The sequence below is a fragment of the Saimiri boliviensis genome, chromosome 7 (genome assembly GCF_048565385.1).
Source record: "Saimiri boliviensis isolate mSaiBol1 chromosome 7, mSaiBol1.pri, whole genome shotgun sequence".
Classification (NCBI taxonomy): domain Eukaryota; kingdom Metazoa; phylum Chordata; class Mammalia; order Primates; family Cebidae; genus Saimiri; species Saimiri boliviensis.
In genome coordinates this window covers 97,064,301-97,085,334 of record NC_133455.1, presented here as the reverse complement: position 1 = coordinate 97,085,334, position 21,034 = coordinate 97,064,301, and the positions used below count along the sequence as shown (strand labels likewise).

The window sequence follows — 21,034 nt, the reverse complement described above, 5'->3', positions numbered from 1 at the left end:
GGTTCCAGGTCTTTGCTATTGTAAACAGTGCTGCAATGAACATTTGTGTGCATGTGTCCTTATAGTAGAATGATTTATAATCCTTTGGATATATACCCAGTAATGGGATTGCTGGGTCAAATGGTGGAAGTACTTGAGCTCTTAATTTAAAATTCTGCCTCAAAGAAAACGCTAGGGCCAAAAGACTTCAACAGTGGATTCTGCAAAATATTTAAGAAAGAAATAACATGCATTGTCCACAGACTCTTGCCAGAATAGAAATAAGGGAAATATATTCCAACTCATTTCACGAGTTCATCCAGCATAAAGTTGACACCGAAGCTTGACAAAAAATATTGCAAGACAAAAAATATTGCAAAACAAAAAGAAAAACACAGCTGAAAAATCCAAAATAAAACATTATAAAACCTAATTCAGCAACATGCATAATGAGTAATAAGCACATCATGAACAAGTTAATTTCAGAATTTTAACAAGGGAATATTAATCAATACAATTCATTGCACTAACTTATATCGGTAAAAAAATTACAGTCATCTCAATAAATTTTAAAATACATAAAAAATTAAAAATTTTAACAAATAGAAATAAGAAGGAACTCTCTTACCCCAATAAAGGTTACCTTTGAAAAATATAATACTTATGAAAAATGTTAAGAAGTTTTTCTGAGATCAGGAATGAGATAAGGGTGTCAAAAATAACCAATGCTACTCAGCATTGCATTAGAGATCCTAGCTAATACAATAAGGTATTAATTTTAAGAAGTTATAAGGAATAGAAAGGAAGATATTAACTCAGATGATTATTAAATACCTAGAAAATTAAAAATAATCAACAGAGGAATTATTAGTATTAATAAGTGAGTTTACAACTTTATGTAAGTCAACATTGCTAAAATCAATTCTACTTCTGTTCACTACCAACAGAGTTAGAAACTAAAATTTAGAAATTATAGTACTTTCAATAGTAATGAAAGGACAAATACCTAAGAAAAAATTTAGTAAAAGATGCACAAGATTTTTACAAGTGAAACTTTAAATGTCCTTTAGAGAAATTTTAAAATATGAAGTGGCATGTAGGCCAGGTTCACATATGTGAGTCTTGAGACCCAAATATTGATCAATTATCCTCAAATTGATTTATAAATTCAGTGACATCCTAATCAAAATTCCCACAGTAACTTTGTGGAAATTAACTAGTTAGTTTTGATTTCTACATAGAAAAGCAAAGAGTCAGTAATTCAAGACAAACTTTAAGAAGAATAATGAAGCTGGAGGACCTACTCTAGCAAATATAAAACCTATTTTAAATACGCAGTAATTGCTTTGTGTGGTGCCTCATGCCTGTAATCATAGCATTTTGGGAGGCCAAGACAGGAGGACTGCTTGAGGCCAAAAGTTCAAGACAAACCTGTGCAACAAAGCAAAACCCATCTCTCCGTGTGTGTGTGTGTGTGTGTGTGTGTGTGTGTGTGTGTGTGTGTGTGTATGCAGCTCTTTATCATATATATATAGAGAGAGAGCTGGATGTGGTGGTGCTTGCCTGTAGTCCCAGCTACTTGCAAGGCTGAAATGAGAAGACTGCATGAGCCCAGGAGATCAAGGCTGCAGTGAACTGTGATCACAGTACTGCACTGCAGCCTGGGCAACAGAGCAAGACCCTGTCTCAAATAAACAAATAAACAAGTGTACATAAATATATTAATTAAGACTGTATGCAAAGACAAAAAAGTCTTAAAAGAATAGGAAGTCCCAAAACAGATTTGTCTATACAAGGATACTTGACTTATAAGAGAGGTATACTACCAAAATGTAGGGAAAGGACAGTCTTTTCAATAAATGATTCTGGATCAACTTTATGCCCATGTAAATAACAAACCAAAACTCAAATCACACATGAAAACCAACTCCAGGTGAAATGTAAAACAATACAGTTTCTAGATGAAAAAATATCTCCATGATATTATAGTAAACAAAGATTTATTAATCAAGACCCTAATGGTGCACTGCATTAAAATTGAGAACATCTTTTGACATAATATGACATTAAAAGAGTGGTAAAAAACCATGATGAGAGAATATATTTGCAAATATTCTCAAAATCAGGATTTATAAAGAACTTCATACAAATCTGTCAGAGATAACTCAATAATAAAATAGACAAAACTTTTGAACAAACACTTTGAAACAAGATAGCCAAATGAAAAAAAAAAACACATATAAAAAGATATTCAACTTATTAATGAAAGAAATGTAAATTAAAACCATAATTAGACACTCACCTGCCCACATGCACAGTCAACAACTGGCCATCTCATTCATTGCAAGTTAGACTGGAAATCTGCAAGGCCACTTGAGAAAAATTTGCAATTTCTACTGAAATTATAGCTAAACGTAGTCTATGACTCAGCAATTTTAATCTAACATATACTGTAATCCCAACAAAAACGCATATGCATGTACCATAAATGACAAATACAGGCTGAGCATGGTGGCTTATGCCTGTATTCCCAGCACTGTGGGAGGCCAAGGCAGTGGATCACCTGAGGTTACAAGTTTGAGATCAGCCTGGCCAACATGGTGAAACCTTGTCTCTACTAAAAATACAAAAACACAATTAGCTGGGCATGTTGGCACACACCTATAGTCCCAGGTACTTGGGAGACTGAGACAGGAGAATCACATGAGCCCAAGAGGTAAAGGTTGCAATGAGCCAAGATGGCGCCACTGCACTTCAGCCCGGGCAGCAGAGCAAAACTCAGTCTCAAATAAATAAATAAATAAATAACAACTACAATAATGAATATTCATAAGAGAACTATTAGTAATTTTACAAAACTGGAAACAACCCAGGTATTCGACAGCAGAATAAATATGTACATTTTGGGGGCATTCATTCAATGGAATTCTACAGTGCAATGAAAATAAATTATTGTTACAGATGAGAATATTGACACAGCTCACAAAAAATTTTGAACGAAAGGAATTTGGGCCAGACACCATGGCTTATGACTGTAATTTCAGTACTTTGGGAGGCTGAGCAGGGAGGATCACTTGAGGCCAGGAGTTTGAGAACAGCCTAGGCAACAGAGCAAGACCCTGTCTCTGGAGGAAAAAACACAACTCTGATACAAAAATGCATACTTCATGATTCCATTTATATAGATTTCAAAAACAGCTAAAACTATCCTACAGTTTTATTAGTCAGAAGCTACCTTTGGAGAAGAGTAAGGTGATAGTGATTAAGTGGGGCTGGAAATGGGGTATTGGTGCTGACAAGGTTCTTCCTTCTGAACTGAGTGCTGATTTTAAAGGTACGAATATTTTGTTTAGCTCATTGAGCCAAATGTTTTCTTTATTTCTGCTATTTTTTAATTAAAAAGGGAAAAAGAAAGAATATAATAATACACCGTTTTACTAAAAGTAGATGTCTTGGGTTCAGTACCAGTCAACTTGGGCATAAACCAAAATTTGAAATTAACATTTTTAGAGAAACTAAGTTAATTTTCAAGTAATCAGAAAGTTGTTACGCTCTCCAAAATAACATAAGTAGACCAAAAGAAAAATAAAGTTAATCCATTAGGCATTTACAAATATTTTAAATTAAATTATACTGCACTTAATATATTAAAATAATTTACAAAGTTTGATCTGATATAAAATTCTGATACCGTAAACAACTTGAGTTTCAAGCTAGAATATTACAAATATTGCTTATAATACTCATCTTGTCTGTTACAGTTAGCAAATCTGTACTTTCAGTAACCATGACAATTAAATACTATCAGATTAGAATCCTTAGGAGAGAATTACTGTTTATGTTTTGAGATGTTAGAAAGCAAAATTAGGACAGAAATACATCAAAATTTCTGGTGCTTGCATAAAAATTCTAATGACTGACCCATTAGAGTCATATTTAATGACACATTGTAATGGTCCAATTCATGCTTGGGAAGCTGCACCATGTAAATTACTGTAGTGACAGATATTAATAAGACATTCATAAATAAAACATAGGCAAATTTAGAATGATTTAATTCCTTGTGTTAATACCAAATTTATTTGAGGGTCTAGGGATAGATTCAGGTCACTTAGAATAGCAGAGTTTTAAACTGTGACTCACAAAATACTAAAACCAGGTATCATGGGGCTTGGGGGTGGGTGCTGAATAACACAGCAATTAAAAACTTGGGCTTCAGAGTCAGACAATCTGGGAGTAAATACTAGCCTCTCCATGCATTAAGTTCTTACTAACTTCTCTGATTTACAAAATGGGAATAATAAACTTTTAAAAACCCTCTTCACTGGTTTTACAAAGTTTTGAGGTATCACAAGCAACACATTTTTTAAAATGCTCAACACAGAGTGAGTGTTCAATAAGTGGTTCTTAGTAATTGAGGTGTAATTACAGAGAAGACATTTGCACAAGTCAAATTTTACAAATCAGTCTTATATCTCAGTGTTTGTAATTTTCAAAGTAGGATAAATCACCGTTCTAGCTAAGAACCCACCTATTTTTCATAAGTTTCTTTTTCAACACTTGCACTATTTCCCAAAAAATGCTTTTGACCCAGCTGGCTCTCCAAGACTACACAGAATACATGCTAAGCCAAAAATTGAAGACTAAAGTTGAATATTGTCTACTAAATTAAGAAATCCAGAAAAAACAATTTAATAATTCAAGTTTAAAAAAAAGATAAGGGAAAAAGCATTGCAGTTGTCACCAAATATAAAACAACATATACTTCAAAACCAAAAAAAAAAAAAAAAGGGTAATATGGGGTGTGTGTGTGTTCGGTTAACTAAGACTAAAATATGTTTAAAGCAAAAACTTCTGTCAGCTGGTTTCTTCTCAGATTACTAAAAATCAAAGTAAAAATCCTAATAGGTAATAATGCAACACATTTTTACTAGATTGCTCAGGACTTTCAGGTGATTATTATTATCACGATTTTTGTCCTTAACCTAGACAAAATGGTGGCAGTCATCTCTCAGTGAAATGTTCTGGGCCAAGCATAACACATGGGACACTCAACTATGAGCAAGATCATCTTACTTGTCCAGATTTACCACTAATTTGTAATTTTGGGCAAATCACTTACTTCTCCGAAAGCTTGTTTTTTATCTGTAAATGTAGATAACCATGCCTTCGAATCGAACTTTAAAAACTGTTGCAAAGGATTAAAAAAGGCTATGCATATGACCACGCCTTGTAACTACTAGAGATGACACCAATGGGAAGACCTTCTATTAAATAAAGAAAAGTGAAATTAACTTTGCCATTATTTAATTCTAACACAGCTAAATTTATACATCTACATTATCCATGTAACTATACACTCCTCTTTCCTTTTAAAACGCAGAATTATTTAAAAGATATTTACCTACTGATTTATCAATTTGGAATTATTGGCTGCTCTAGACATGCTTTTCATTACAAAATTCCTCATATTAAAAAAAATCTTATTTATCCTGTATAATTCAACAAAAAGTTAATTTTTGAAATACTGTGAAGATTGACATAGTTTTTTGTTTTTATTAACTGGTTTCCAGGGTTAAGACATGAATCCTGCATTTGCTGAAATCCTAAAAACTAATTTAGTCTTAACCTTCTTTTATTCACTTTTTCAGGAAATACTTATTAAGTATCAACTTAAGGTCAGGCCCTTTATCAGACACAAAGAAAAATAACATACTATCTCTATCCTCAACGACTTACAGTGGAGAAAAGAGACAATCAGTACAATGTACTATGGTAAGTGTTAAGGCAAGGATATCCACAGGTTTCTATGGGAGTCAAAATTTAAGACTGGAAATTCAGGGAAGTCCTCCAAGAAATGGTGGCACCTGACCCAAGGCATAAAAAGGTTAGGCCAGTTAAAAGCAACAAGAAAACATAGAATTTGGGGAACATGGGAGGGTGTTCAGAGAAAAGAGAAAACAAGATGAGTTAGGAGGAGGCAAACAGTTGAGTGTGATTGACATTGTGGGAGACTAGAGATGGAAGGTATTTGATCAATGAGAAAACGAATTTAGAGAAGTTACCAGGTACCATTTAATAAAGGACCGTAAGTGCAATGCAAAAGATTTCAGCCATCTTATTAACAGAAGAAGCTGGGAACTACATCAAAAAATTTTCAGCAGAGGAAGAATGAGATTGGCTCTAGAAAGACAACTTTAAAACATATAGAATGTACTTAGGAGAAGGCACTTGCCGAGAGAGGGGACGGAAATAGGGACTTTAAACTCTGAATATCAGTTTCTTACACAGAAAACAAAGTTGTAAAGATTTAAGTGGCTTCCCTCAAATCACACTGCTAGTAACCAGCTGAGCTAGGTTTGACGCAAAGCTCCGCATAACTCTTAACACCAATGCTCTGAAGAACCACGCAACCTGCCTCTCATAAAAGAAACTAATACAACCAGCCCTAAGCATTTAGAGTAGTAATAAAACAGTGCAGGAAAAGGGATGGCATGCTCAGGTCTACACCATCAAAATCAAGTACAGGGGTGAACAATTATCTAGTGAATTAAGGACCATCTGGATAATCCTGGCAGAAGCAGATTTAGTGCCTGAGTCATTCAGATAACTGTACAAACCAAGTGCCCTGCTCTGGCTGAGTAACCTGGCCATTAATATCTTCTATACTGCATTTTGCCCTGTGGCTCTTTTGAAATGGACAATAGTAGCTCAGAAAGAATTAAGGTACTATTCACTTCATGGGAGAGCTGCGTAAAGAATAATGGGATCTTAATAGACTGAGTGTGTTTTATGTGTCCCCAGGAGCCATTTCACACTGGGATATACATATGATACACATAAGCCAGATTCCGCTTCAAAGGGGGAAAGAAGTTTGGCAATAGCACCATCACATGTTGTTTTTGTACTCAATTCCCCGTTAAGTGGCAGAAAGTTTTTTGAACCTGAAAGCTACAAAGAAACACTACTGCAAATATTTATAAACGATAGTAAAGCTATAAATTTCTACATGTTAGAAAACATTTTTTAAAATGCAAAGAACAAGGTGAGGAAAATGTTTGCAGTATACCACAGATTTCCTATTACATGAAGAAAATATGAACATTCCAATAGTCAAATGAAATTCACAAATTAAGAAATATAAAGAACAAATATAACATTTTGAACTCATCCAAAACCATAGAAACATAACTCAGAATAACCAGATATACAATTCATGCTATCATAATGATCCCAATTTTTAAAAATAATACCAAGTGTTAACAAGAGTGTGGCCAAACTGGTACACCCACTGGTAAAGTATAAATCTGTGCATACATTTTGGGGGAAGCAATTTGGCAGTAAGTGTTATGAGGCTAAAAACAGTTACACTTTTGCCTGGGTAACTTCTAAGACGTTGTTGTAAAGAAATGGTCAAAAATCCAAATATTAATGTTATATATAGGTTCATTTTCATGACTGTGGAAAACTGAAAACAATCTAAAGATCTATGATAGAATATTGACAGACATAAAAACATGGCTAGTAAGGATATTAAATGAAATGAATAAATGTTTATGGTATCTTAAGTTACAAAAGCTAAATACAAAAATGAATGTTCACTATAAACTCAAATCTATAATTGAAAAATACCTATTTATTTTAATAGAAATAAGATGGAAGACTGAAATAAGATCTCTTGGTATTGTGGAATTTAGTGGATTTTTCTTTATTTCCAATTTTTCTTTAATGATGCTAGATTTCCTTATAATAAGAAAATGTTGTTTTTAATTTAATACTAAAAAGATAGACTTTTGAATAGAATGTTACACAGTAGGTCACTCATATCATCCAAGTGAAATAATGCCCCATCAATTCTCCTGCTGCTACATTTCCAAGGACACACAACTGATCAGTCCTATTATCAGGAGTTGAACTTGAGTCTCCAGCTCCAACATCAGTGCTCTTTAAGATTTGAACTAAAGGACAGTGAAAGATTCAAAGCAAAGTAGAAGCATTAATAAACGCTGAAAACACATTATACCAATAATATGTGGTATCTTAGATTAAAGCAGATAAACTTATACACTGGAAGATTTGATAACCTGCCTACTGCACTAATCCAGGCATGCAGTGCCAGATGAAACCAGCACTGGAATAAGCAGAGAAAAATACAAAGTAAAGTTGAAAATGAAAATGAATTAATTATTGAATATATGGTGAACTCTTGGAGAGAGAGGAAAGAAAGTCTTAGAAAGCAGCTGACCATAAACAGAAAGCCTGTAAAGTTGTCGCCTCCATTGATAAAACCCAGTTTAGGAGTGATGCCTATTGATGGGGAAAAAGCCAAACCAGTTTTCACCTTGCCCATTACAATTGCTATACCACCACTTCTATTATTCTTTATGAGTAATCACCATGGGCCAAACCCTATTTTGAATGTTTAAGATGCGTTATCTCATTAAATATTTTAAAAATCGCGAAATCCTCCCACATAAGTGCAATAATAATCCCTAATTGGCTTGCTGATGTTTACTTAACTGCATCATGATACATAAATATCAACACCTGCAGGCTTCCTCACAAAGTCTGTGCTCTTGGCCAGTAGAATAAGTGTAAAGGAAACGGCTAATGGGATGGAGATTAGGAATGAAAATGCAGAAGGACAATTTTATTTTCAATAAGATAAACTGTCATCAATTTGGGAGATTTGCTTGAAAGCTAGAAGTAGAAAGAGAAGATAAAAGGGAGGCAAAGGAAATAAAGTTAGAAAAATTAAGAAAAAAAGTGCACCAGAGCATTGTGGTGTAAAGGAGCAAAATTTCAAGCAGAAGATGGACAATACAGAAAATGGCAGATCAGAAGATAACAATGGGTAATACACAGATTAAAAGAGAACAAATACTGGAATTGAGGAGGAGGAGCTTACCGGTGAGTTAGAATAGGTTGCAGGATTTGACACAGACCACGGCCAGTTTACATGTAGAAGTAGAAGGAAATCAAAACACTTGTTGATTTTTTTTGAAATAAGGCAATTACAGGGCATATTTTATATGCAGAAATATGAATTCTCTATTTCAGCTGTTTCTGGTTGGTCTCAAAGGACACAAGATACAAGAGGATATGGAGACCCAGTACACTGTCATAACCCCTACTGGAAAACTGAATCATTCTATGGTAGGATATAGAAACATTTTGTCATCCATTACTCCTCGTGGAGAGGATCATAAAGCCAAAGGAAGTTTCCTCCCAATGCATAGCCTTCTACCAAAAACTTATCCCCAAATCATTACAACACACATCCAGTTTCTTAGAATGATACTTCCTGAACAAGAGTCTTTAAGGCTACTTATTATAGGATTGTGTTCAATGTAGTGGGGTATACAAAAATATTATAAGCAAAGTCTTTTTCTGCGAAGTGCTTCCTAGGTAGAAAACAAATCAGCCATACAAATGAAGACTAAGTATGAATAAGTTTTCGAGTGAAAGTAATCTACTAGAGATTCCAAAGTGGAGTGATCATTGTTAAAACCATGAATTTTAAAATCCATTTAGTTGATATGTATCAATGTATTGTTATGATTACTAGTGGCCCTGTTTATTAATGACCCACTATGTACCCATCCCCATGATAGAAACATGCATACATGTTATGGAACCCTCATAGGCAATCTGAAAATTCAATGCTATAAAATTCCTTTTGAAGATGAGGAAACAGATTCTCAGAGTTTAATTAACTTGCTCCAAATCAGATCATTAGGAAGTTGCAGAGCAAAATTAAAAGCTAGCTCCCACTGCCTGTGATGGTAATTTGGTAGATTAAATCATTTATTTTCAAAATGACTTGGCTAGTTAGAATTTTGTTCTAAAAACACAATTAAATTTTGTAGGGATACATGTCAGAATATAACGAATAAACTTGGTTTATATTGTTCCTGGTGTCAACACTGGCCACATTTTGTTGCCAGGACCAAAAATCGTGGGAAGCTAAAAAATATTCTATTTAAGGGGATACTGCTATGCGGTATAATTACACAGCAGGTTGATGGAATATTAGAGTTTAAGTTTTCAGAAGACTTTAAACCAATCACTTGCGTCCTCTGAATCTTAGTTTCTTCATCTCTGAAAATAGAAAGGTTGTCACCAGGAATCAATAATTCTGGGGAATGGCAAAGATAAATACACATATATCTATCTATAAAAGGAAGTTCACGTAGTACAAATAGATGCGACAAATTTATCAGTTTCAAAAGTAAAATATGTACAATGAAATGCATCAAATCTATCCCCAAAAGGGTTCTAACAGTTCCTTAGTCCTAGAAAGCAGGTGGATCCATTTCCAGATTCCCAAATGCTGTTAGCTGTAAGTCATCACTCAAATAAATTTACCACCAAATAACTAATGAAGACTAAGTATGAATAAGTTTACACAGCAGGTTGTAACCTTAAATAATTAGCCTTAAACCATTATGCTGATAATATCTAATAAAATATCCCAGATATGGCATGTATTAATTTGATTTGTGTTTCACTTAGGGCTGGTAAGGTTCGCATGTACACTTAGAAACCAAAAAATGCGGCGAAATGAAGAAGATCACATTGGCACATTTTGAAAACATGAAATATGACATACTGGAAACATGAAATATCGAAAATATGAAATACAAAATACTGATTTTTACGTGAGTTAGAAAAACAGTATTTCGCGCAGGGTTTCAGCAGTCTGAATCCCTCTTCTCCGGCTTTTCCCCCAATGGAGAATTGGATTCCCTTTGCCCCTCCCACTCAGTGCTTCCAGATTGCTTGAGAAGGCCAAGGCAGCCGGCTCAGCAGCAGGGAAGCCGGGCTGGGTATGCAGGAGCTATATATAGCTCCACCTTGGAGATGTGCACACAAGCACACGTACGAATGCCCATGCCCGGTCTAGCATGAAAATAAATAAATAAATAAATAAATAAGGAAAGGTCACAGCTCTCCCCTCTCCCTCCTTATCATCCCAATTTTTCAAGAATTTTCAAAGCAGGCTGTCATCAGTCCCGGAGGGCGATGCAGCGTCGGATTTCTCTGTAATTCTTCTGCCTACTGCTCCCAGCCATCTGACTCCAGCAGGAACCGGCACAGAGCCAACACCTACTACCCAGAGGCGGTCACCCAGGGAGGCAGCCTCGCAGCCGCTCGGAGCCCATCCGGGCACAGTCACTTGACTCCCCGGGAATCCCTGAAGCCAAACCCACCTTTCAGAAGCTAGGTGTGAAGGTGGTTCCACTAGACAGCGCCAGGCTAGGGGGGAAGAGGCAGCGGCTCCGCGGTCTCTCCCCTCCCACCTGCCGCAGATTGAGGGCAGGTGCCTTCTCAGCGGAGATGTAATTAATCGGAACGTGCCCTTCGAGTTGCAGGGATTCTTCCCTACCCCCCCTCTCCTGAAGGGAGCTAGATCTTAACAGAGGGGCCAGGGGACAAACAACTCCCTTCCTCCCGTGTCCGCAACCGCTCCTAGGTTTTCGGGGATGGGCTAGCCAGGCGCCCAGGTGGGATGGCGAAGATGGACAGGTGCGGGCCGGCGTCCAGAGCCGAAGCTCGGCTGGCCCCGGGCTGCCGACCCCGCCGCTTCCCCACCCCTCCCCAGTCAAGGAGACATGGCATCCCCGGGGCGAGTTCCCGGCGCTGGCGGCCGCAGCCTCGGAGAGGAAAGTTGACCTCGGGCGCGGAGCCCTCTCCTAGGGCACTGCCGTCCTGCCCTGCCCGGCACCCCCGGTCTCCGGCATCCCACACCCCTGCTTCCCCGCACCCCAGCCACCTCCCCCAACCCGGTCCTTCCAGCGCCGTATTTCCCGGCGAGAGCTGCAGCGACCACAGGAGATTTGGGGGTGACGAGGGCGGGGCGGGGCTGGGGGAAGGGAAGCAACAGCATGGAAATGCGCATTCTTTATTTTATCGGCAAAGAAGGAAAAGTCCTGCCTCCTACCTGTTCCCTGCTCCTGCTCGCCTCGGTGCGACACAGCTGGACCATACCCTACAGGTTTCCCACTTCCACTGCAAACACCTGGGAGCGCATCTCCCCACCGGCGCCCCTCCTCGCCTCGGCGGAGCCCACCCTGGCTACTTGACAGCAGAAGCCCGGCCTTTAAGGGCCGTTATTGGGGCAGCGGGGAAAGTGGGGCGGGGACCGCAGTGAAACTCGAGTCTCTGATTGGACAACAGGGATATCACTCTCACCCCCAGGACCAGCGCAGGCTGCAGACTTGGGTAGCTGCTAAACCCAACTGCAAAGGGTCTCTGCAGTGCCTGGAACCCAAACCTGCTGCTACTGGATCAAAGACCCAGTGCAGGAGGGAAACTGGTTTGATGACTTGTCATTTGAGGCCCCAAGAGGGAGGGAGGGGCCAGGCATGACCAAACACCCAGCACTTTCCAGAGCTTCCCTGAGGGGACCATCTGCTCTGGGAGATTTGTCAGGCGAAAATATCAGGGCAGCGCCTCATAGAGAAGAATGAGCTTCGATTAGGAAATAAAATACTTACGTGGAAAACACACACACACACACACACACACACACACACACACACGCAGGAAAATAAAAAGATGTGAGGATTTTTTTTTTAAGTTTCCATTTTTGCCCAGATGTAACATAACAGTTTTTCTTGTGGAGAAAAGACTGAATTGCTTAGTCTGTAGTGCAGAAAACCCACAAATATGCCCTGGTAGAAACAGTGTTTTAGATAGGGAAGCACTGCAATAATAGCCTCTCAAGAAAGGGTAAAAGAAATTAAGTCCAAACTGCATGAGAGATTTGCTTTGGGGAAGTTCAATTTGTGGCAAAAGTCTTAAAATAATCACCACCAGACTGATGGATAATTTTCTTTGGGGAAGTTCAGTTTGTGGCAAACGTCTTAAAATAATCGCCACCAGACTGACTGATAATTAACCAATCTGTTACTTTTCTACTGATAGTAGTTCATCATTTCCTTGGTACTCAAACACTGAGAGGATGTTTACGTCCCCCAAACCTAAGTGAACCCAACCCTGCCTTTTATGTGAAGGGGACAGGGTAAAATAACTTTCTGCTCAATTGCCACCTCCACCATTTATTCAGGTGGAATCTGGAAGTTATGGAATTCAAGAGACTCCTTAAATGAAGGAAGGTGCAAAAAGATCACAAGTAAAATTGAGGGCCTAGGGTGTTTTACTATAGTGCCATGTGAGGAATCAAGTTGCCTTCTGCCTGCAAATAACCACATTCTTCTTCTATCTAAATTAAGTAGCCATCTTAAGTGTAGAGCACAACTCTCATTCTCAAAGAGCTTATGATAGGCCTGGGACACTGGACAACTGTTAGAGAAGATGACATTGCTATTAATAAATGTAGACTCTCTACTTAGTGGTTATGGTTGTTATTACTATCAGATAAGGCTCTTCATAATATTTTCTTTGTAATACTGAAGGAATCCGATTCATTATTTGAAAATGGGAAGGCACCCTGGAGAAAATTTACAGTAAACAAATAGATATGATTTGTGTGGTGACAACCATCTTAACACTGAAAGGAAATCACTAAAAATGCAGTGGCAAATTTCAGGACTCCTACTGTGTCATTTCTTTCTTTCTTTTTTTTTTTTTTTTTTTTTTTTTGAGATGGACTCTTGCTTTGTCTCCAGGCTGGAGCATGATTTTGGCTCACTGCAACCTCCACCTCCTGGGTTCAAGCAATTCTCATGCCTCAGCCTCCTGAGTAGCTAGGATTATAGGTATGTACCACCATACTCAGCTAATTTTTTTGTATTTTTAGTAGAGACAGGGTTTCACCTTGTTGGCTAGGATGGTCTCAATCTCCTGACCTCGTGATCCACCTGCCTCAGCATCTCAAAGTGCTGAGGTTACAGGCATGAGCCACTGCGCCTGGCCAGCTAACCCCTCTGCCATTTCTTACACAATACTCCTATTAGTCATGTGCCTCTGTCCCAGGTACTCACACCAGTTATTGGACAAATCATTCATGAATTACTGAGTACGTATTCAGTGCCATAACCTGTGTTAGGTGCTACAGAACTAAAGCAGAATAATGCATTAAATACTTTAAAGAGGATCTCAGGAAGCAAGTGCAATAGTAATATATCTTAGTAAGGAATGGGTGTTTGCAAAACAAACATCTTTTGATTTCTAAACATAAATTATTTTGAGTCAAAATGAGCTTCAACATACCCTCCTTTAGAGTTAATCAGAGGATAAGAAAAGTATCAAAGAAAATACCTAAACATTGACCATGACACAAGAACTGAAACTGATAATAAAAAGAAAACTAAAGAAATATCTGCTATCTGCATTCTTTCATTGCTTAATTCATTCATTGCTTCAATAAATATTACTATTATAAATATAATAATGAATAAAATAGACTAGTTCTCAGGGAGCACATTCTTTATTCTTCAAGCAGACAATGTTACTTTGTGCATTTACTGTGATCTAATTAGCAGCTTTGTGTGTATATGCACACACAACTCTAGAACAGTATTAGGATAATTTCTATCTGGATCAGGCATGTCATACATTTTCAAGTAAAACAGAGTGTTTTCAGGTTATTGCTTATTGTCTCAGAGAGAAAAACCTGTACATATGTTCCCAGAATACAAATGAATATATCAAACGTATCTGCTGCAGAACATTTTAGATTTCCCAAATCACTTTCAGATACAATCTCTGTGTTCTAAAATAAGCAGGACAGTCAGCATTAGTCTCATTTCACAATGAGGAAATTGAGTAACCAAAGAGAAATATGGTCCTTCAGAAACAAAGATAATAAAATGTTATAGGTGTATATATAATGCTTGGCATATTAGAGACATCTAATGTATATTTGTTGACAAATGTATGGTTTCTAAAATGTGAAGATTTGAATGATCTTAGAAATTATTGAATTCCACTCATCATTCTGTGAGGGAGGGACAGGATTTGCTCAAGGTCACGTGGCCAGTTAAGGGAAAGCTGCATCTAGACCCCAGGTCTTATGACTATTCATTCACTGCTTTTTCTACCACATGAACAATAACTATTTTGGTATTTCTTCCAGCAGAGTTTCTGCTATTTTCCTCCCTGTAACACCCAGACTTTTGATGTCTTCAGGACTGATCCAGTTGGTATACTCATCTTCCAACATCCATAAAAATATGTGAAAGTATTCCACTTTAACTAGAAATTAAGCTCAGACTCAGCTTGCTTGTAACTTTCAGGTCTGCCTCATGAGTATAGGATCAGAGTCATCAGGACTGGCGTGGAGGTATGAAGAAAGCTGTTGGAAACGGGTGGTCAACTAGCACTTCTGCCCTTAAAAAGAGGAAGAAGGGAATTATAGAAACAATAGACTGAATGCTTCCAATCTGAAAGTCTGGCATAGAATCTGTCTGCAGATCTTCAAAAGAAACAGTAGAAAAATTTTCCTTGTCCCCTGGATGGCTCTGACTCCCTACTTATGAGTTCCATAGTACAATTTATTGGGCATTGCTTTGCTAAACTGCCCTTGGCCCTATTATTGAATTCTCCTGTCCTCCCCACCTTTTTCTACCCTGCACTGGCCCTTCTTCTTCGAATATTCCAGTTTCCTCCAACTAGTGATTACATCTCAGTGAGGGGAGAGGAAACTACAGCAGCAGTGCAGCTTTCCACGGTGTGCACTCCCTTTCTTTCTCTTCTGCCCCACCCACCATTTCCTCACTTCTCAAGGCTTCCCAGAAGTTTCTAACATGCCCAATAATGCAAAAAAGGGGGAGAGTACGGAAAAGGGGGCTTTTCCAATTAATATTTTAAGCTGCAATTACCACAGCAGAAAGGTAACCAAGGTTCTGCTTACTGCTTTAAAGACTGTTATGCTAAACCCAGCCAGCAGCATCTCAAAGATCACATCAGCCCACTGACCTAGCTTTTACATAGCCAACTGCGAATGCAGGCAACGGGAAGAGTGGTGCACCAAGCATGTGTGCACACACATGCGCACACACACACATTCACACACACACACACATTCACACACACACGCATTCACACACACATGCACACACATTCACATACACATTCACTCACACACACACATTCACACACACGCATTCACACACACATGCACACACATTCACACACACACATTCACACACACACTCGCATCACACACACACAATCAGTGCCACATGGTGGGGAGACCAAGCTGGGAAAATAGTTTTTGAATACTAAATACTGGATATATATTCAACAGCAGCAACTTGCTACTCATGCAGAGTCACTGTAATCTTTTGCGGGATTAAGACTAATATTCAAATATCCTGCTTTGGCAGTAACTGCTGTGCACCAAACAAGCAAATTTACAGAAAAGGACACACGCTGATATTGCAAGGATATCTTCACACTTATTGTTTCACAATGGAGTCCACTGATTTCTCTTTCATGTGGCCCCATTTGTGTAATAGAAATCAATGTATAATATAAAAAAAGGACTTGTTACTCCTTAGTTCAGAGCCCATGTGTCCTCCAAATTATTTCAGCTCATGTAACTCACGGGGAGTGGCCAATGCTCTTATTCATGAAAAGTCAGCAGTCAGATATTATTAGTGAACTCCCACTCTCCACCTTAATTAATATGTCCTTTCCTTTCATTACCAACTCTCATTATAGACACTGAAAATCCTATTTTCTGAATAGTTCTTTGAATTAATGGATACCTTCACCCTCTGAAGTGGATAAAAGACTGGACGTTAGAAGACCTTTTATCTCAGTCTCTTTTGTGCTGCTTTGACAGAATACCTGAGACTGGGTAATTTATGAAGAACGGAAATTTATTTCCTCACAGTTCTGGAGGCTGAGAAGTCTAAGATCAAAGGGCTGACATCTGGTGGGGGTTTTCTGCTGCATCATCCAATGGCAGAGGGAGGAAAGGAGAGGGAGGGACGTGAGGGAAGAAGGATCAACTTATTGTTTCACCAATCACCCACTCCCGCCATAAGATCACTAGTCCGCAGGTGAGGGCAGAGCCCTATGACCTAATCGTCTCTTCAGGGTCCCACCTCTCCACACCGTTGCACTGGTATTAAATTCCCCAAATATATGAACTTTGGCGGATATGTTTAAACAGCAGTATCTTTGCTAAACCCTCCACTAATAACTAGCTAAGAAGATAGGGAAAGAATTATAAACCTTAGTTGACTATGCCACAAAATGAGGAGCAAAGTTAAACAATACACATATTCAAAACTATTTGCTAAAGACATAGTTTGAATATTTGTCCCCACCTAAATCTCATGTTGAAATGTAATCCCTCGTGTTGGAGGTGGAGCCTGGTGGGAGGTGTTTGGATTATGGAAGCAGATCCCTCATGAATGACTTGAGCCATCCCCTTAGTGATAAGTGAGCTTTCACACTGAGTTAACACAAAATCTGGTTGTTTAAAAGCATGTGGCACCTCTCCTCTACTCTCTCCTTTGCTCCTTCTTTTACCATGTGATGTCCCTGCTCCCTTTCTCCTTCTGCCATGTTTGTAAACTTCCTTAGGCTTCTCTGGAAGCCAAGTCGATCCTGTACAGTCTGCAGAGCAATGAACCAATTAAACCTCTTTTCTGTATAAATTACCCAGTTTCAAGCATTGCTTTACAGCAATGCAAGAATGGCCTAATACAATGTATCAGCGCTTTATGAAAGTTCATCTATCCAAATATACATCCTGCCCTCTCAAAATGATGGAGAGGTGCAAAGAAGGAACAGAGAAGAGAATTTGTCCATTTCGACCAAATATTCAAACTTATTTTGAATATTTTGAACAAAAATTCCTCACAATATCCCTTACGTTTAATGTCTATGTGTTTGTATTTATAATCTAAATTTTATTCCTGATTATTGATAAGTTATCAGCAGCTTTTTTCTTGTCTGTTTTTTACAGTGTTAAGAAATTTTATTAATCATTTCAAATATCAATTTTGCTTCATTATTTTACTCTAATATATATATTTGGTTTTAATTTTATTGATTTCAGCTCTTATCTCTATTATTTCTTTCCCCTTTTCTACTTAGTTTTGATTTGGTATTCTTTTTCTCTTTCTTGGGATGTAAATATATGCATTATTGACTTTTTACCCTCTCTTCTTTTTAAATATTCACTACTAAGGCTATAATATTTTCTCTAAGTAGGGCTTTAGTATATCTGACACATTTTAATGTCGTTTTTCTTTTTCAGCATTTGGTTCAAATATTTTTAATCTTTGTTTTTCTTTTTTCACTCAAAGATTATTTAAAAGTCCATTGTTTTGGCTGGGTGTGGTGGCTCACACCTGTAATCCCAGCACTTTGGAAGGCCCAGGTAGGTAGATCATCAAGTCAGGAGATGGAGACCATCTTGGCCAACATGGTGAAACTCCATCTCAAGTAAAATACAAAAGATTAGCCATGTGTGGTGGCACATGCCTGTAATCTCAGCTACTTGGGAGGCTCAGGCTTGAACCCGAGAGGTGGAGGTTGCAGTGAATCAAGATCACCACTGCATTTCAGCATTGCAACAGAGCAAGACTCTATCTCAAAAAAAAAAAAAAAAAAAAAAAAAAAAGTCCATCATTTTAAATATAGTCATTTAAGGTTTTTAATTTATCTTTTTGTTTTAGAATTTTACATTTTTTTTTGTCAGAAAAATGCTTTAAAAATGATTGCAATCTATGGTGATTTGTTGAGACTTTGCTTATACAGCAAAACTTGCATTACTTTTCTTTTTCTTTTTGTAAATTCTCCATGTAATCTTAAAAACATGTGCAGGCCCAGCTTTCAGTAATAGAGGAGTAACTACTGTTGACCATGTACCCTATAAATAAAAACTATAAACTCTGGGAAAAAAAGAAGAAAATCTACTTGAGTTCAGTGTAGAGCAGTCCAAAGCAGGCAGAAACTGAGGAAGTGCATACATGCGGGAGAAGGAAGTGACTGGAGTTACCTTCCTATTTCATGCAGCTTCGAGTGTGAAATACAGAAACTGGCTGATTCCAAACAGGGTGGCTAATTCTCAAACAACAATAAAGGCACAGTCTTTCTGTCTTGAAGAAACAGCAGACAGATCTCTAGATGACAACAGAAGAAAAGAAGTGAGACAGGCACATCTTAGAAAATAGACATCCAGAGAGAGTTCCCAGTTCAGAATATAAACTATCCAAATCTTAAACTGACTCTTAAACTCTGTAAACACAGGGCAAACTCGAAGCAGCCCAAATAAAGCCAAAAAAAAATTGTAAACTGAAAAGTCTGCACCCTCCTCCCCTAATCCCTGAAACCTGTGAGGGTTACCTTATGTGACAGTCTTTGTCGTGATTAAGTTAAGGCTCTTGAGATGGAGAGATTATCTTGGATTATCTAGCTCAGATCGCCCTAAATGCAATCACATGCATCCTTATAAGAAGGAGGCAGTGGGAGATTTTACTACACAGAGCAGAAGGTGATGTGACGATACCACAGAGAAAGATTTGGGGCTGCTTCCCTTGAAGATAAGCAAGCAATATAGCTGTGTACCAAGGGGTCCCAGCAGCCACCAAAAATTAGAAGAAGCAAGCAACAGAGTCTCCTGCAGAACTTCTGAAGGGAATGCAATCCTGCTAACACTTAAATGTTAGCCCACTGATACTGAGTTGGACTTGTGGGTCTCCAGAACCATGAGAGAGTAAGTTTTTGTTATTTTAAGCCATTTTTTTTTTGTTGTTTCAAGTACTAGAGTAAATTTTTGTTGTTTCATTGTCATCGTATTTTGTTACACTAGCTGTAAGAAACTAATACAAGAATTTAGCAGAGATTCCAGCAGATGCTTGTCCAAGGGGAGACAGAGTTTGGAGTTGACTGCAACCAAGTTAACTGTCTCCCAAAACAAATAAACCAAAGAAATATTAATACTCTTACAAAAAATATACCACATACACACAACAGAATCCAAGATGCATCATCACAATGTCCTGGATATACTTTAAAATTTCCCACTTCGCTGCCCTCCACCTCATCCCCTCTCCCACTCAAAACAGAAAAATGTGATTCATATTAAAGAGAAAAGTTAGATATTATCATCACAAGCAAGATTTTAAAAGCAGCTATTATAACTCTACATAAGGCCAAAAAGGAAAATATGTCCATAGTGAATATTTTCCCCAATAACTTTTCTGCACACAAATCTTAGCATCTGTTTCCTGGGTAAACCAATATAATATCATAAATTATATATGCTCTTACAGAAAGTGTAAAAAACTGTGAGCCTTAATAGTTGGAATGAAATCCACCCAAAGATTTACAAATTATTGTTTGATATTAATTTACTAGACTTTTGTAACTTTGCAAATTTTCCCTGAATTTTCATGGGTGTTCCAATTGAAACCTGACTAGTTTCAGTTAAAACCAGAAGACGGGCTTTTTAAAATTCATTCTTCTTCTACTGTTCCCTTTTTAGCAAGTATTATCTACATATCTTATATTTCCAACATCTATTTCTCTACAGACTTCCCCTTATTATACAAATATGTTCAAGTTTTTAACCATGGAAAATCATTCTGACCCTGCATTTCCCTCTAATTACAGTAACAGACCCTGAGAACTAAAAATTTTCTACTGTGATCCTCACATGTGATCCTCAGATCATTTTTCCATTTTCTCCTTATTTTCAACCTACTTCTCCAAGAACTCAAAAGCTCCCTCCCAAAATACTCTTTTTCAGCCTATCTCTCACTGTTAATTTTATTAAAAATCACAGAGCTAGTTTTTGACTTTCTTATCACTTTTTCTCATCTGTAACATTACAAATTCTTCTGGTTCCAACTTCCTCCTATAAGATCATCTTTCTATATCCAACCTTGGATATACTCTGCATTGCAGATTCATGCATCCATTCCTCTAGTAAACATCTTTATCTCATTGATTTACAATCATATCAAACTCAAAATGACCAAAACTAACTGTTACTTCAGTACAATTTACAAAGAGCATTGTGACAACGGCACCACAATATGACTGGGAGGGAAAAAAGAAAGTAGAGATGACATTTGGGTGAACACTTAACTATTCTTGAAGTAAAAATTATCTATATTCAGGG

At 37.7% G+C, this 21,034-nt stretch overlaps 1 protein-coding gene across 5 annotated transcripts in view; it reads right to left on the bottom strand.

The window, feature by feature from the left end:
• The window catches only part of CNTN1 (contactin 1), a 372,094-nt gene extending 359,996 nt beyond the window's left edge, over positions 1 to 12,098 (bottom strand). For 3 of the 5 annotated variants that reach the window (XM_074403087.1, XM_074403086.1, XM_003926652.3), the window contains exon 1: positions 11,924 to 12,098. The gene's annotated coding sequence lies outside the window, so the exon portion shown is untranslated. The remainder of the gene's footprint in view (positions 1 to 11,923) is intronic. The other 2 variants (XM_074403088.1, XM_003926654.3) reach the window with 1 other exon arrangement.
• Positions 12,099 to 21,034: the final 8,936 nt, after the last annotated feature.